The 18,109-nt window shown below is 43.4% G+C and overlaps 1 protein-coding gene across 2 annotated transcripts in view; it reads left to right on the plus strand.

Moving 5' to 3' along the window:
* SAMD8 (sterile alpha motif domain containing 8) overlaps positions 1-18,109 on the plus strand; it is a 324,372-nt gene that overhangs the window by 287,986 nt on the left and 18,277 nt on the right. Inside the window, exon 1 of one of the 2 annotated variants that reach the window (XM_042459051.1) lies at positions 6,119-6,147. The exons of the other annotated variant lie outside the window; for it this stretch is intronic. The gene's annotated coding sequence lies outside the window, so the exon portion shown is untranslated. Of the gene's footprint in view, positions 1-6,118; positions 6,148-18,109 lie in introns of those variants that run through there. 2 annotated transcript variants of the gene reach the window in all.

The raw sequence follows: 18,109 nt of genomic DNA on the forward strand, positions 1-18,109 counted from the left end.
CAAGCTTGTTTTCTGCTGCTCCAGAGACTAGGACCTAGAACAATGGATGCAAGCTACAGGAAAAGAGATTCCACCTCAACATTAGGAGGAACCTCCTGACAGTAAGGGCTGTTCAACAGTGGAACACACTCCTTCAGAGTGTAGTGGAGTCACTTTCCTTGGAGGTCTTTAAACAGAGGCTGGATGGCCATCTGTCAGGGATGTTTTGATTGAGAGTTCCTGCATGGCAGAATGGGGTTGGACTGGATGGCCCTTGTGCTCTCTTCCAACTCTATGATTCTATGAATCTATGAAAGTATAATTTCTCATTATCTACACCAGTGGTTCTCAAACAGTGGGGTGGGATCTGGGTGGTGGTGAGAGCTGCTAAAATTTACACATGCATTGAGTTAGATATTGGATTTACTTAAATAAAATTGTTCTAATTTGAATGATGTTATTTCCTTATAAAATATTAAAATATGAATATACATGAATGTGTGAATGAATATACGCACACTAAAGAACAAAATATTTTTATTCATATACTATTTTGAGGGGGGGACATCAACATATAGATGTAAAGTGGGGTCCTAAGGGTAAAAAGTTTGAGTACCATGGATCTACACAAAATCTTTGCTAATCTATAAAGTACAACTTGATTTGTAATGTATAAAGCACAGATTTATTTTCTTCTGAAATTCTTTGGTGCATCTCAGTATCCAATGTACATTTGCTATATGATACTGTATCCACCAGTACCTTTGCCAATGACCCTATAGTCCTTGTTTTTAGTCCTGTCTCAGCTCTGTTTGAATCTCTTACCACCACTGAAGAGCATCTTCTTACTATGGAAGTGGTATTCCTTGTGGCTATCATTTCAGCTTGTAAAACTTGTGAGCTTGTAAAACTTGTGAGCTGATGTGCCTCTTTTGTGCTTGCATAGAAGCAAAGCAGTCTTTCTTCCAGGTATCATCTTCCTCCCCAAAGTGGTCTAAGACTTGAATATTAATCAGAACATAATTTTACCAGGATGGCTTTTTGGACCATTCAATTAATCTAGATGTACTGTGCACATGTGTCCTCCCCAAGGATCTCATTGTGTATGGTACAGACCATTCTTTTCCCAAAAAGCCCTTTCCAGCCTCAGTCAAGACTCATTCCGTTAACTTGGTTCCAACACGTGCAGCCTTTTTTGGTGGCATTTCTTTATCTGAACTTTACAAAGATCCTATGTGGTCTCAGCCCTTGGCATTCATAAGATACTGTCACTTAGACTCCAGGGCTAAAAACAGTGCAAGCTTTGGCCTCAGAGTGTCACAATCTTTGTATCAGTGACCCTTCCCACTTCCAGTGGCAAGCTTTTCAATCACCCATTGTGAGAGGCACAGAGACTTCAATGACGAACAGGTTCTTTAGCTATACCTCCTAGAACCATAGAATCACAGTGTTGGAAGAGACCACAGGGGCCATCCAGTCTAACCTCCTGCCATGCAGGAACTCACAATCAAAGGACCCCTGACAGAGAAGGACACTCCAAAGAAGGACATTCTGTCACTCTCAAAGGGAGTGTGTTCCACTCTCAAACAGCTATTACTGCCAGGAGCTTCCTCCTAATATTGGGGTAGAATTTCTTTTCCTGCAGCTTGCATCCATTGTTCCATGTCCTATTCTCTGGAGCAGCAGAAAACAAGTATGCTCCATCCTTAACATGACATCCCTTCAAATAGTTACAGGGTTATCATAGAATCATAGAATCGTAGAGTTGGAAGAGACCACTAGGGCCATCCAGTCCAACCCCCTGCAATGCAGGAAATCCAAATCAAAGCATAGCTGACAGATGGCCATCCAGCCTCTGCTTAAAGAACTCCAGGGAAGAAGACTCCACTACACTCCGAGGGAGTGTATTCCACTGTCGAACAGCCCTTACTGTCAGGAAGTTCCTCCTAATGTTCAGGTGGAATCTCTTTTCCTGTAGCTTGCATCCATTGTTCCAGGTCCTGTTCTCTGGAGCAGCAGAAAACAAGCTTGCTCCCTCCTCTCACCTATCCGATCACCTCTTAACCTTCTCTTCTTCAGGCTAAACATATCTATCTCCCTAAGATGCTCCTCATAAGGCATGGTTTCCAGACCTTTTACCATTTTAGTCACCCTCCTTTGGATACACTCCAGTTTCTCAGTGTCCTTTTTGAATTGTGGTGCCCAGAACTGGACACAGTATTCTAGGTGGGGCCTGACGAAGGCAGAATATAGTGGCACTATTACTTCCCTTGATCTAGACAATATACTTTTTTATTGATGCAGCCTAGAATCGCATTGGCCTTTTTAGCTGCCATATCATTATGTTGACTCTTGTCTCCTAGAGTCAACTAGAACTCCTGGATCCCTTTCACACGTAGTCTTGTTAAGCCAGGTGTCCCCCCATCCTATATATGGACATTTTATTTCCCCCCCTAAGTGCAGTATCTTACATTTCTCCAAACTGAAATTCATTTTGGGACTGAACAGACAGGCCAAAATAAAGCTGCTTCGGGTCACTTTAGAGGTATGCTGTTTAAATGACACTTGCATCTTAACAGGCCAGAAGCTGCACCAAAGCAGTGTTCCAGTCCTTAGGACTGGAGTGTGGCTTTGGCATGGCTTCCGGCCTCTTAGGATGCATGCATCATTTAACAGCATGCCTCCAAAGTGACCCAAAGTAGCTTTATTTTGGCTTGTCTGTTTGGGACCTTTGTTAGCTTTGGCCCAGCTTTCTAAGCCATTAAGGTCATTTTGACTTTGGTTCTCCCAGTGCCCTTATGCAATCCATCCTATCTCTTCTCTCCTTCTGGTTACATTACTAGAAGTCATGGGATGTTCTTAGGTATTTCTAAGAAAAATCTGGATAGCCACTTACAAGGTATTGGGTTACTGGAATATTGCATTTTCTGCATCAGCGGTGGTTGGAGCAGAATACCTTTGACCGTCTTTCAGATTCTGCATTTCTGTACTTTGGAGCTGAACACTATGGGATATGTAAGTAAGATACACACACACACACACACACACACACACAAAGGTTTGTCCTTTGAGTATGGGTTTAAGTCCAGCTCAGTAAACATCAGTACTCCCTCAACTTGATGGGAAAATGTTTGCCAACCTTTATGCAAATGTTTGAATTAACTTACAGACACACATTTTCCTTGATACCTGATATATGTGTGTGTGTGTTTAGCTCAAACCTACAAATCTTCAAGTTTTAGTAGCATGAATTTAGAAATAACGTGTTCCAATTGCAGCCCTATTGCTGAATTATTGTTTCTGAATACAAAATTCCATCTGCCAGAGACTTATTCAGCAACAGCTGCCTAATCATGAGTGAATTCACTGAAGCTATTGTAGTTTGGAAATACCAGGAGAGGACTTGCCTCATGGGAAAGACTATAAGCTTAGGTTTAAAGCGGAAGATAGTAGAAAGATGGAGGAATCGGAGGATCTACAGGTAGTAGATCAATTCAATCCAGGAAGCCACCCTTAAAGTTTTCAATCTGTTAATCATTTAGAGTTTGTGTGAATGCCTTCAAATTCATTGGGTGCTACATTGCTGAGTATTAAAACTTCAAAAAGACATATAGCGTTAGTAAAGTTAGTAAGAATATCTTTCTCTGTCATCTGTTCTCTAGCGCTAATCCTAGTCTTGTATTTTAATTGCTGGCTGTGCCGAAAGTGAACCACCTTATATGTTATACGTTTATTGGTTCATGGCTGGGGACTGAAATTAAAATATTAGTATCTATGCTGAAGCCAACTATATAACAATTAATAAACAGGCCTGCAAGGGGAACACCCTTGAACCAATCTTGCCAAGAAAACCCCAGGAGAGGTTGGCCATTAAGCCGAAAGGACTCATTGAAAGCATTTACAGAGGCTGTGTCTGCCTTACTACAAGACATCACACCTTAACTATAGAGAACCTACATCTCATTTGTTTGTGAAACATCATTCATTTACTTAAAAAGCGGTAATTACACACAGTGTAAATTACTTAACAGAGATCTTGTAGCCACCTTTGCGACCATAACTGAAAGAAGAAATGGCCACAGCATGAGCTTTCATAGACTTCAGTACCTACTTTTCTCCGCCGCATTTAGTCAATTTTCCTCAGCTCCCAAATGCACCTGAGGAAGTAAGCTAGACTGAAGTCTATGAAGTCAATTTCTTTATTCAGTAAGTCTCAAAGGCTACAAGATCTCTCTCCATACTGCTTCTCCAGCCTAACATGGCTATTTTTTTAATTCTACAACCGGTACATATTTGGCAGATCAGGGCCTTTTGCTGATGTATCGATTTGTATTTCTAAAGTGAAGCAGCAGACCTGATGCTCTGGGAGATGCTCTTCCTCAGCGCCATAGCATTTGCAATTCACACATCATCTGGTCAAACCCATTATAATCAAGAGGATCTTCCGACCAGCTTATTTCTTCTCTCATCGAAAGGGGTCCTTCTAGTTCGCCATCTGTGTAAAGCAAACCCTTTTCAAGAAATAATCCAGTTCGAGACTGCTCTACTGTCTGACTCATGCTACAGGAAATTGGGAACTGTCAGTTTGTGAGACATTTAGCCTTCTCTGTTATTTATTTACCACACTTAAACCACTCTCATAGTGTGATTTTCCACTTGAATGCTCTGACTGCCTCCGTTGCTTCTTGGTTTTTTTGATTCAGTAAAGCCTAAGAGCTCTCTGGCTGCATATTCTTCAGCCTCTCGTTAACTGCATAATCCCAGAGCCAACCCTATGGCAACCGTTTTTTAAAGTGGACTAGGGCAATTTATACAGTGCGTTCTAGTGAGATAATCTCCTCAGAGAAGAGCTCTAGTGCCTACAATAAACCTACCAATTCCGATTTTCCTTGCACTTACCCAGGCCGCGTTTTGTTAAATGACTGATTTTCGCAGTGTGTCGTTTGTGGGTTTTCGTGGCCATTGGCCCTTTTGTTCTAGCAAAAAACTTGTTTTATGTTTTCCCAGCCTCTGGGCTGTGGATCTTCAGCGAATGCTGGCATGGAAAGAAAGGGTGTGTGCTGTGTTGTCTATATCATCTTCACACACATGCATATATATAGTGTGACCCTAGGTTGGGCGGAGTGCTTCTCCACGTAATCGTGCCCTTTTTCTTAGTTTTTTTGTGGGTTTTTTGGGGCTATGTGGACTGTTTTGCCGGTTTCTTCTTGATGTTTCACCCAGCATCTGTGGGCTGGCCTATTCAGAGAAAGTAACGCGGCATGAAGAGGTGGTGTGTGTTGTGTATATATATATATATCTTATAAACACACACACACTGTGTGACCCTGGGTCGGGAGGAAGTAGTCTTTCCACGTTAATCTGTGTATTTTTCTTTGATGCATATGTGCGTGTGTCAGGGACTAAAGCTCCTGCTGTAATGTACAGCTAGCCATGACTCTGCCCCTCCTCCCTCCTCCTCTTCTTCTCTGAGGAAAACCCACCTTCCACTGTTGCGACCGTCTGCCTTATCCACGCCCTCATGGCGCCGAGCTGCTGGCGGAAAAGGGGCGCGGCTTGGGGGCGCCCTCCGTTTCCTCTGCCACGCCCTCCTGGAGGCGAGCGGGAGGACAATGGGGGGGCTTGGGGCGCTCCGTTCCTCAGCCCGCCATCCTGGCGCGAGAGCGGATGAGAAAGTGGGCTGGGGCTTGGGGCGCCTTCCGTTTTCTCAGCCACGCCCTCTGTTAGAGAGGGGGGTGCAAGTGGGCGGGTTGGGCGCTCAGTTTTTCTCAGCCACGCCCCCTGGGGCGAGCGGGAGAGAAGCGAAGTGTGCGGGGCCTGTTGCTTTGCCACCTCCCTCCCCGCCGAACCTGTACTGTACTGTCTTCTCGGGGCCTTCCCCTTCACGGAAGCGGCGGGATGCCATTTTTGGGCCCGCCCCTTCCGCTTAGTCAGGGGTTGTTGATGACGCGCCTGGGCAGGTGGTGCGTGTTTGCATGGACTCGCTATCCAGTCGACGTCCTCTGCTCTTGTGCTGCTGCCGCCCCGCTGAGGCAGGCGGTTGAGGGGGCGGACGGAGGAGGGGGCGCGGCAGAAGCAGCAGCAGCCGCAGCGCGGCTGTGAGACGGCCAGGCAACGCAGACCTTCGCCCGATGTTCCTCCGGGGAGACACTTAGCGCCGGGACGCCGGTGAGGAGGAGGAGGAAAGAGGGACCGGGGAAGGCTCTGGGTGGGATTAGGGAGGATGGAGGAAACGGACCAGGCTAGGCGCGTCCTACTTTTACAGACGCGTTCCTCCATTGTCTTTCTCCCAAAGAGGAAAGCCCATCAGGTTCTTGAGCAGGACTAAGAAGCGTAGTAATGGGTGCATTATTCATTCACCACTTAACTAAATACACTACAGACTTTGCAGGGAAGTCCTCTCAGTCTTGTTCCTGCCTACGATACTTAATTTACATTTATTGAAATTTCACATTTATTTCTATGACTAAGGATCTAAATTAAAAATTTTTGGTCATGCCTTCATCCTACATTTTTCCTTTGGCGTCCTCATTCCCCCCCCTTTGAGTCTTCTTCTTGGTAGGGAGGACATTCAGGTCACCCAACTGGAGCCTCTATTGGACGCAGGGATGCTTCCACTCGCTGCCCTGCCGAACTAGTGCATCCGTTCCCCGCTTCTCTGGGGCTCATTACGCAGGATCTTCCAAACAGACTGGGTACTTTGTAGGAGACACCTGATGTAGGTTGTTGCTCTTGGTTTGTGGAAAACAAGTATTTCCACCAGACACGGCACCTCATACATGCCAGCGGTCTCAATGTCCTCAAAACATTAACCTTGTACATGCGTGTCTCTGTGGCATATATGTGCATCGCTCTTGCCCTGGCAATAGGGGCTCAGTTTGGATCGCCGCTGTTCGTGTGTTGATCCCAAATCATGGCAACCTGTGGGTGTTGAGCACCCCAGAGACCCGGACTGCAAATTCATACATGGACCTCCTGACTGAGTCCAGCATTCTAATAATAATAATAATAAATACTAATAGGTTTATGTCTAACCGCCCAATCAAGGGAATCCGGAGCGGTTTACAATAGAGGGGATACTTAAAAGACAGTTCCTGCCCACGGCTTACAATTAAAAGGACACGACACCACACGAGAGGAATGGTGACGGGGGGAGCGGAATCAGGTCCAGAATTCTTCTCTCCCTCTGGAGCCTTTAGACCGAATGGACCGGGAGGGAGGGCTCTTTCTTTTATTCAGGCTAGCCCCTGATGGTACTGGCCCGGCCTACTCTCTCCCTCAGAGGCCTTCTAGTAGGCCAGCTTCCCTCTTTATGCTCTCTTCCCTTCCTGGCCTAATTGTCTTTCCAGGGAGTCACGCCTTTCATGAGTTGGCCCCAAAGTACAGCAGCCCAATTTGATCACTGATGTACCAGGAAATGCAAGCGTCGGAAAAAAAAAGCGACTTGCGTCAGCATTAGAGGAACCTCTGACAGTAAGGCGTTCAACAGTGAGCAGACTCCCTCGGAGTGTATGGAAGTCTCCTTCCTTGGAGGTATTATTTAAAAACAGAGGCTGGAATGGCATCGTCAGGATCTTGATGGGAGTTCCGCATGGCAAAGGGGGTTGGACTGAGGCCCTTGGGGTCTTATCTACCACAGATTTACCTCGATATTAGCTTCTGGGAACAAACAGCAGAGGAAAGGTCATCAGTGGCTCTCTTGAGATGGCTGTAAGGGCAAAAATTGGATTTGCAGTGATTCAGGGTGTAGAGAAGTAAGGTGTGCAGGGACGTAGCCCAGGTTTTGAAGGGGGGTCAGACTAAGTGCCAACCATTATAATGGATTGGGTTGGCGCAACAGCATATACACCATCATTTTAATGGAAGGGGGTCAGGATCCCAAAGGACCCCCCCCCTGGCTATGTACCCTGAGTAGTGTGAGTGAAATCAAGATACCATAATGTCACCATGCTTTCTAGATCAGATAGGAAGCTGTGGCCCTTCCGATGTTCATGAGTGATTGTTCCTTCACTGTTGGACATGCTGACTAGGACTCGTTGGTCCGCTGTGTTCTGGAGAATGGATACAAGGGAACACTTGCTTCCCTTATATGGGATGCTGTTGTTAGGAAGCTTCTTCTCCCACATCCCTTCAATGGGAGGCTTAACCTGTTGTAGCGACTGGATGTCTATGCAGCAGTTGTCTTATGCTTGCAAACTGAAATAGGATGATGGGTTTTCGGGTTATGGGGCCATGTTATCAGAGGAGTATTTCATGATGTTTCGCCATCATCTGACTGGCACTCAGAGAAATTTCTGAAGAGCCAGCCACAATGATGGCGAAATGTCATGAATACACTCCATAGAACATGGCACATAACTGAAAAACCAAAAAATACTAGGATGCCAACAAAAGCCATGAAAAACCTTCGACTTCACAATCAAGGAGAGTTGGAGTCAAAAGACATGGTCGTAGTGTGGTGTGTTGGGGCACTCAAGATGTTTCTAAAACATCAATTTTTTTTGCAAGTTTGTTCAAAGAGAGTTGCCATTGCCATCCTCTGAGGTAGAGAGTGTGTGATTGCTCAAGTCACCAGTGAGTCATAGCTGTGCTGAGATTTGAACCCTGTTCCCCAGAGTCATAGTCCAATGCTCAGACCCACTATGTTGCCACGATAGCCGTCTTCCCCGCCACAGTTAATTATATAGTGTGTTAATCCATAGTTCATTGTTAGATGCATATCTTTTGACAGCAGCTACACGGACTGACATTGCACAGTATGAACGGGAATTCAAAGGCACAGCCCTGTTAGTCTGGCAAATCATGTGTGCAAAGGGATCGCTGTTGTAGCAGAATCTTTGAGGCTTCACAGAACGAAAGATGCTCATAACATGAGCTTTTGAAGACTTGAGTTCTTCCTCCAGGACACATGAGTATGCATACTGACTATGGAGAGGGTGTTTGTACAGTGGTAACCCCGGGTAACGAATGCGCCGGTTACGAATTTTTCGGGATACGAAAAATCCCATAGGGATGTTATTGCTTCGGCTTACGAGGTTCTTCGCGGTTACGAAAAAAACCGCGGCGCTATTTTCCACCGGAAGGCAGCAAGAGCTATTTTTCCATTGCGCCTATGGGAATTCGGCTTACGAAGGTATTTCGGGTTACGAAATTAACCGCGAACGAATTAATTTCGTAAAACCCCGGGTTACCACTGTACAGTATTTGTGTTTAGATTTTCACCCCTCCTATAACCCATGAATGGGACCCCTCTCCCCTCTGACACAAGCAGGGAAGATGAAACTGATGCCTGGAGTCAATATTGTCTATAATGGGTACTGTCCACCATAAAATTTTTATTTGTAAAGAATCATAAATCATTCTGTGCTATTTGCTAGACTGTCTGGGAAGTGGTTACAAGGTTATTTATTTGCTGTTGTTTTACGAGAAAACTAGCTATTATTTATTATATATGTATATTATACCAGCTAAAGGGCTATCAGAGCGGCTTACAATATTATTTTTAATAAAGACGGTTCCCTGCCCTCAGGCTACAATCTAAAGACATGACCAAAAGAGAAGGAATGGTGAGGGATAGGGGATTGGGTCCAGTGTTCTTCTCTCCCTGATGCTGGACAAGGCAGATGAACTGGAGAGAGGCGCTCTTCTTTTTCAGGCTAAGCCTGGTGGAACTGGGCCAGCCTATTCACTCCCTCGCAGGCCGAAGCATGACGTTATCGTTTGGATTTATATAATGAAGAATTGGGGAAAGAATTATTGCCTTGTCATTTTGCCACTAAGATAATCCTGGAAATGGACAGAAAAAATTTGGAGTTTTTTTTTGGGGGGTGGGGGGGAGGACAATGAAAATACAGTTGTCCCTCCATATGTGTGGACTGGGAGTCTTTGGTCTCGCTCTTCATGGGGAAAGGACGGAAAGCTGTTCTTTAAAACTGCATGTGCGCAACCCCGCACACACACCACGCCTGGGTGCACCACTTCTTTTCTATGGGATTCGCATATGTTCGAGTTGCCATTTTTGTGGGGGGGGTCTGGAACGATCCCCGCAAGTTGGGAGGGGCAACTGTATTCCCTTATCAGACTTCATGGTACTTTAGTACAGGAGGAACACAGATGGGTTGAGCTATCCAGTGTTAGACTAATAAGGTAGATTTGCTGAAATGAACAGCACTGTTGTTCATGTTGGGTTTAGCCCATTAGCTCATAAACTAAAATAGCTCCAACTATTTCATAATATATAAATATAAATGTTTTTGTTTTATGAAAAGAGCCGTATGTACAAATGTAACCCTGAAGGCCCTCTTGGCTCCTGGAAAAACGGCATTTCTGTCTGCATTTCTTGGAAAAAGAAAGAAGCAATGACAAGTAAAACATCAGCGTCGTGATAAATCAAAAGAAGGCTGTATATCTTAGAACCTGCGCAGAGAGACCTCAGTGTCACCATGAAACAGACACTTAATATATAATGAGAGATAATGTATGCTTGGGGTAGTAATCATCCAGTACTAAGGAGCAGCAATGAATCTGCCTACTGATGGAACTTTGCAACAGTATAGACACATACAGTTGTAGTTCTATGCACACAGTTAAGGGAAGAATCATAATAACTGGGTGGACTTTTAGACATTTTTATTTGTATGCCGGAATTCTCCCAAGAAGTCTTTAACAAAAACCCACCTAAAACACATTTTTTAAAAAAAATCATACAAAATCATTTAAAACACAAAGTTTTAAAATAAATAAATGCACTCCAGTGAGCAGCTAACTGCTTACCCATGAAAAGCCTACTTCAGCACTCTAGAAAAACATCCCCATTTTCCATCTGGGGGGGGAAGCAAACAATAAGTTCTTTTTCTTCCCCAACTTAGTTCCCTTTTTTTCAGGGATAGAGAGGGAAAGTTGACTGCCTTCTGCCCAGAATGTCACTCTCTATCATACACACCGGTTTTTGGGGAGGCGAGCTAATAGGTGTCAGATTGCTAGATAATCATCCCTCCATGAAGCGTAACAGGTGGGGCATATATCTGCTCATTTTTGTGTGTTTGATTGATTTTGAGGCTCAGAAAATGAATTAGTAATGGCAAATTCCTTTCAAAAGAAACTGAGTGTCCCTGGCTTTGTATGCTGGGGAATAGATTGGAGTTAGCTCAAAAAGGAAGCACCCATGTTGCAAGATACATGAATGCTGCTTTAAATTAATTTGGATGATTTTTGGATGAATATTTTACATTAATGATAGCTAAGATGTAGCAGTTATTTATCTTTGAATTAGTCTTATTCCTTGGTCAGATTTCTTGCTGGTGGAGTGGTGAGAACTAACAGCTTGTACCGAGATATTGAACTGTGGGTATGGTTTCACAGCGTTTTCCTCTGGCATGAGAGAGGAAGTGTTGTGGCTGGTAGATTCTTGGGCTTGCATTAAGTCTAGTTCCTGTAGACAAGAGGCACCGTAGTGTAGTATTTTGGGCTTGGACTATGACTCTGAAGACTAGGGGCCAAAAACAATGGCATGAAAGAATGACCGAGTGCCCTCCGGCTGCAAGCGGGTCAGAACTGCGTGGCTGCACGAATCACTCCCAAAAGTAGGACCCTACCTGTGCTGCCAAGAGTCTGATTATCCTGCTCTTGCTCTGTCCAAAGGACTGGAGCGCAGGTCAGTGTGGCTTGGGCCACTTTGAAAGCAATGTGTTTTGAACACCATGCCCTAAAGCGACCCTAAAGCTTGCCTCATTTTATCATTGTTCCGGGCCTAGGGTTGAATCAGCCCATGGAAAACCACTGGTGACATTAGGCAAGTCAACTATCAAAATTCAGAAGAACCAAAGGCAACCCAACCCCCTCAGAAAAATCTTGCCAGGAAAACCTCATTATAGGTGCCATTGGAAAGGACCAAACAAGCTGTAGATGGAAGGGCGTGCATGTAGGCACATACAGTAGATGAAATTCATTCAGGCTTGGTGAAGGAAGAATGAGTTCTTGTTTGCTGCTGTTTCAAGACAGAAACCAGTTGGGCGGCCAAAGAGGGAAGTCCCTATTTACATCCGCTACAGAACTGCAGCAGGTTCTCTGCCAGCTCAGTAAGGTAGTATGTTTATGGGCTATTTCAAGGCCATTCTACTTCTAGCGACTCTGTTGGCTGATGAGCTGATTCAGCACAGGATTGCTTTTCAATAGAATTCAGTAGCATGCACCAGATAACAGTCATAAATTTGTTTCTCAAGAGAGCAGAGAACTTACTCAGGATGTTGCTGTCTGTCACAGGGCAGTGAGTTAGACATGGAAGCAATTTTGTGTGAGTTGGTAGAAATGTATTAATCTGGCTTCAAAACAAAGACGTATAAACATCTTTATACTTTACCAAAGAAATACATTATTCCGTCAGTCTAAGTAGCCTGACATTCAGGTGTGTAGTGATAAAATGCCTTCTGTCACCGTTATACTACAGTAAAATTGTTGCTATAATATATATTTCTCATTGTGAAATAGTTGGGAATTAGGCAGTATAAAAACAGGAGTTGGAGTTGAATGTTTGGTGTACTAACTCAGCAATATAGATCTATCAAAATTTTTGTAACATTCATGTTGTGCTGTGCTCTTTATTTCTGTGTTTACCTGATCTAAAATACAAGTGAAACTAGGCCTGTTAGAGACTGCCAATAGGGCTTCGGTCTCTTTGGGTATGCTGTTTAATGAGCATGCATCCTAAGAATCCGGAAGCTGCACCAAAGCGCCCTCCAGTGCTTAGGAATGGAGTGTGGCTTTGGCGCGACCTCCGGACTCTTAGGACCCAGCATCATTTAAATAGCATACCTCTAAGACCCCAAGCAGCTTTATTTTGGCAGTCTGTAACAGGCCATAGACTTTTTAGACTACCATTATCGGAAGGGTTTGCAGTTCTACAATCAATATGTCTAGACTTGTGAATAGATTTACGGTTTTAAATTCCATGTTGGCATCCCACAGTCTGTGGGCCTAGGCCACTCAGGCCTTGTGGGCCTAGGCCCAGGGTGTCCTATCTTTTTCTGCTGCCGCCTAATAAATCAAGGTTTGTTCCTTATGCCAGGGAATTTTACCAGCTGTTTCTCCTATGTCAGTTGTAAGTAGAAAATGAAGATGTTTGAGACTTTGATAGGCTCAAGTCTTGGAGCCATGTATAAACTCGTTCTCTTTTTGAAGTGTCACAATTACTTGCTGAACGTGGGTCAATATCTTTTCCTTTCCCTTCAAAGATATGTCGGATTGGATATCTTATAACTAAATACTTTTACAGAGGTACCCCGGGTTACGAAATTAATTCGTTCCGCCGCCGCTTTCGTAACCCGAAATACTTCGCAAGCCGAAAAACCCATAGGCGCTAATGGGGAAAAGCCGCGATTTCGTGTGAAATAGCGCCGAAAAGCACCAAATTTTTTTTTCGTAACCCGAAATAACCGTAACCCGGAACAGTTTTTTTAAATGGATTTTTTTCGTAACCCGGAAATTTCGTAAGGCGGCGCATTCGTATCCCGGGGTACCACTGTATAATTGAACAGTCCATGTAGCTAGCCACTGAAGCAATACTATGCAGTTTACAGAGAAGGACACACTTATTAAATTGAATAGAAAATATTTGAGTAAAATATTCATGTTCCTTTCTAATGGAATATTACTTATTTGTTGGTATTTCATTAAAATATATACTGTCTCATAATACACACCACTTAATAAAAGTTAAACCTACACAAATAAAACTTGCCAATCATCAGTTAAATACTCCATAAAAATGGGCTTGTCTTACAGACATTTTCTGTATAAAATCTAGTACAGTACTTCTTTTGTAAAGCCTTCAGGAAAATGTTTTAATGAATCTTTTCTGGAAGGCTATTCTGTGCCCTAGAGCAGCTTCTTGCTGATCTTATCCTAACTACCTAGTAGTGAAATTCAGATTGCGCTTTGTGATGAAACACATGGGGAGAGGTAACCCCATAACTCTGAGGGTTCCAAACTATGAACCTGTAAAGGTGCAACACAGCATCTTGATTTGCACCCCCCAAATAATTACTACTATCTCTCTTCCTTATGTATTACTGTGAAATGTATACATTTGTTAATCCAAGTCTTTGCTCAAGCTTGACTCAGGCTTGCATCCTTCCGAGGAGGTCGCTAAAACGAGTACCCAGAGTACTAACACTTTTAAATGGGAGTGTATTCCGTATGATGTATGAGAGGATGCTGGAAAGTTCTCAACCCAACTCACTCCTCAAACCTGAGCATAATTTTGTCACTCCAGCTTGAGAGAGGGGTGTTTTTTTTGGAATTGTAAATGATCATTTGCAGGATTTCTGAATTTTTTCAGATCATTGATAGAACCATGTCAACAAAAAGTGTGGAATGTTCAGGTGCTGAACTATCATTAAGTTTTTGTTCCTGCAGAAGAAGATTTCAAAGGAAATCCAGGAGTTTATGATGCAAACAATGCCTATCATACTCAGCTGTGAAGAACAGCAGTAGCAATAGGAAGCTATACCACTTATCAGTGCACTTAAGCACTCCCTAAACGGTTTACAGTGTGTAATTGCCCACGGCAAGCTGGGTATTCATTTTAGTGACTTACAGAAGGATGCAAGGCTGAGTGGACCCTGGAGCCTTGCTCAGTATCGAACTCAACCTTGTGGCTGTGGGTGGCCACAGTACCCACATTTAACCAGACCAAAGATGCAGCAAGGTCTGGGAAACCTTCAGCAGTGTCTGCACCTGAAATTGTTGAACATTTTCATGACCTGATTTTGGTAGATTAGTGAATCTCAGTTAAAACAATTGCTGAGCTATCCTGGAAACGCATTTGGTTTATAATTCATGAACAGTTGGCTGTTCAGAAGCTGTCAGCCAAGTGAGTGCCGAAATGCTGCCGAGAAATGAAATCAAATGGACAAATCCAAGTTGATTTTGCAGCATTTTGGGTGATCTACTGATAATTTTGGGGGACAACTTGTCACTGTTGATGAAACGTGGTTACATGTCCTTGCAGTGGTGCCACTTGGTTTTTCTATAGTCAAAGAAATTCAAGACTGAAAGGTCAGGAGGAAAGGTCATGGCTGCAGGGGTTTTTTTTGGGGGGGGGGATAAGGAAGGTATTTTGATGACTGTCTTCAGAAGGGCCAAAAAGTTTATGCAGAATACTACTCTAACTTGCTCTGACAATTAAAAGTGGCATTAAAGGAATAATGGAAAGGGAAGCTGTTGAAAGGTGTTCTCTCTTTGCAAGATAATGCACCTGCTCACAGGGTTGGGGTTGGCAAGAAGATGGATGTTTTGAAGAATGTGGGTCCTAAGTGTATAGACCATTCACCGCAGTCACCAGATCTTGCTCCATATGACTATTTCCCATTTCCATCCCTTAAAAAAAGTTTGAAAGGAAGGAGGTTTTTGAATGATTCAGTGATGATAGCAGCAGCAGAGCAGTATTTCAGTGACCAGAACATCAAGATCAGACCATATTACTCCAATATTAAAATCTCTTCATTGACTGCTGATCAGCTTCTGGGTATAATACAAAGTGTTGGTCATTACCTTTAAAGCCCTACATGGCTTTGGCCTGAGTTACTTAAGGGAGCACCTCTCCCAACACAATCCGCCCTGCACTCTCAGAACATCAGGGAAGAAATTATTGGAATATACGAAAACTAGACTAATTACAACTCTCCATAAAGCATTTACAGCTGTGGCCCCTAAACTATGGAACAACTTACCGGAAGAGATCCGTCTTATTACCACCTTAGAAGCCTTTAAGAAGGCACTTAAGATGGATCTCTTCCGGGGGGGCTTATCTATCTGACCTTCTATAGCTGATCTCAAAGAACACTCCCACTTCTGACTTTGATAGCATGGAAAACAGATGATGATTTGGTCATTTTAGTGATTGGTGGTAGTTTTGTTGTTCATTCTATTGATTGTATTTTTAGATAAAACTGTAATCTTGTATTTTATTGTTTATTTTATTATCTGTTGTAATCCTGCCTCTATTCGCAGGGATTATAATGTGCCAAGTGCACCAAATTTGGGGGTGGATATGTGGGTTAGCATGTAAGATTAATGATTCTGGGCCATTTCCTTCTTGTTTGGGCCAAGAACTTTTTAGCACCAGTTATTTCAAAGAATCAATGCTACTTTATGAAAGTACTGATTAGCTTCTGTAGAACCCAGAAAAGGAGGCGTATTATATGTTACTGATTACAGTAAAGCCAGCAGGCAAATTACTTAATATTGGCACTTTATTGAACTCATTTCCTGTAAAGCAGGAGGAAATGTTCCTTTAACAACTTGTAATCCAATTTGATTATGTCTTTATGCTGAAAAGTGGGGTACAAATGAAACAATAAACCCTGGCATAGGAAGTTTTCTGGAAAGCTAATAAAGAAAGCATTATCCCCCCCCCCCCCCCCCGACATTTGATTCTTCCACATTTCTGTGTCTCTTCCCTGCTTCCCATTTCTAGTAGAGATTCATGTCTGCTTCCCTCCCTGGCTCCCATTGTGGGAAATGTAAAGGGAGACCTTGACCCTCTTTTTAATGTATTTTCCTCATCTGGTCAGCTTTCTCAAAGCAGTCATGTATCAGAATGAGTTGTGTTTAATACTTGTACACAGTAAACTAGGCTTAAAAATAGCCAGGAATAATAGTTGCCATCATTTGGACCTTACTGTATACTTTCTTCTTAATACAAAGCTGTCACAGGTTACCTTTGTTGTATTGGTGTATAAAGTTAGCCCTCGGTATCTGCAGGGGATCCATTCCGGACCCTCCTCTTGCGGATACCAAAATCCACGGATGTTCAAGTCCCATTGACCTCAGTGACTGCACAGCCACACAGCCGCATCACCATTAGGAACAACAGGGCTTGGTAATTTACGGCTCTCTCCAACCAATGGCTGACGAGAATGTGGAAGAGATGGGGCAGAGGCATCCCGGTGGGGCCTAAGTTAACTTTTTGTGTTCCAGCCAGGACAGGCTTCTCAGCCAAGAGGTACCATTTTTTCCAATGCTGGCGCAGACATGTGGCTCCACCACCATTGGAACAACGTGGGCTTGCCATCTGCTAATGCCTAAATCTGTGGATGGCAAATCCATGTATACCGAGGGCTAACTGTATTTGATAAACAAATTTGAAGAATGATGCTTCCTTATTGTATAGTATTGGGAGGAGATTATTGTTTTGCAGTTATTTTAGAGTAATTCTGACTGAGCTTTTCAGGGATGAAGATAATTTTGGTGCTTAATCCTTCAAACAATTGATTTCTGAACTTATCAAATGGTCTAGACCAGTGATGGTGAACCTTTTACAGACCGAGTGCCCAAACTGCAACCCAGACCCCACTTATTTATTGCAAACTGCCACGTCCCTCTGGCTTTCTAGTAAGAAACTCTGGCAAACTCGGTGCTAGGGCGACAGCATGTGTGCCCACAGAGAGGGCTCTGAGTGCCACCTCTGGCACGCATGCCATAGGTTCACCATCACTGGTCTAGACTCTAGTCCTCTTCAGAGTCTGCATTTTATTTTCCTCTTTTGGCTGTGTATTTTTTGGGGGGGAAAGTTAGAATTTTTTGCTAATTAGTTTTCTGTGTGTCTGTGATTTGGTAAGAAACTCAAATTTGCAATTTTACTAAATCCTTGGTAAAGTAATACTTGGATTTACTTAGGATTTTTTTTTTTTGTTCTTTTCATTTGAAAAGCAAACTACATTTATTTCCCACCTTTCCATCATCTAGGTTTTATGGGGACTCACTGCTTAGACAATTTTATTAACAGTGTATGTACTGGTGGGAGCAAGAAAAGAAAGGATGAAGAGCTAAAGTCACACAGCTCTAGTAGACGAGCATTTAGCACATATTAAGGGCAGCCGGAGTTGTGATTAGAGATGTGAAGGGCTCATGAAAAGCAGATACTCTTTCAAACATTAAAAGAAATTTGGGGGGGGGGGGGGAGCTCCCAGAGTTTTTCACCATTTTTCTCAGTCCTTGACATTTTTACTAGAGATGCATGCCTCGCCCTGCCCTGACCCCTGTTATGGGGAACCTATATGAAGACACTTGTTTTCTTTATGCACTTTCTTCATGTGGCTAGTTTTTTCAGAGAAGTAATACCCCAGAATAT

Source organism: Sceloporus undulatus, chromosome 3 (genome assembly GCF_019175285.1).
Source record: "Sceloporus undulatus isolate JIND9_A2432 ecotype Alabama chromosome 3, SceUnd_v1.1, whole genome shotgun sequence".
Lineage (NCBI taxonomy): Eukaryota > Metazoa > Chordata > Lepidosauria > Squamata > Phrynosomatidae > Sceloporus > Sceloporus undulatus.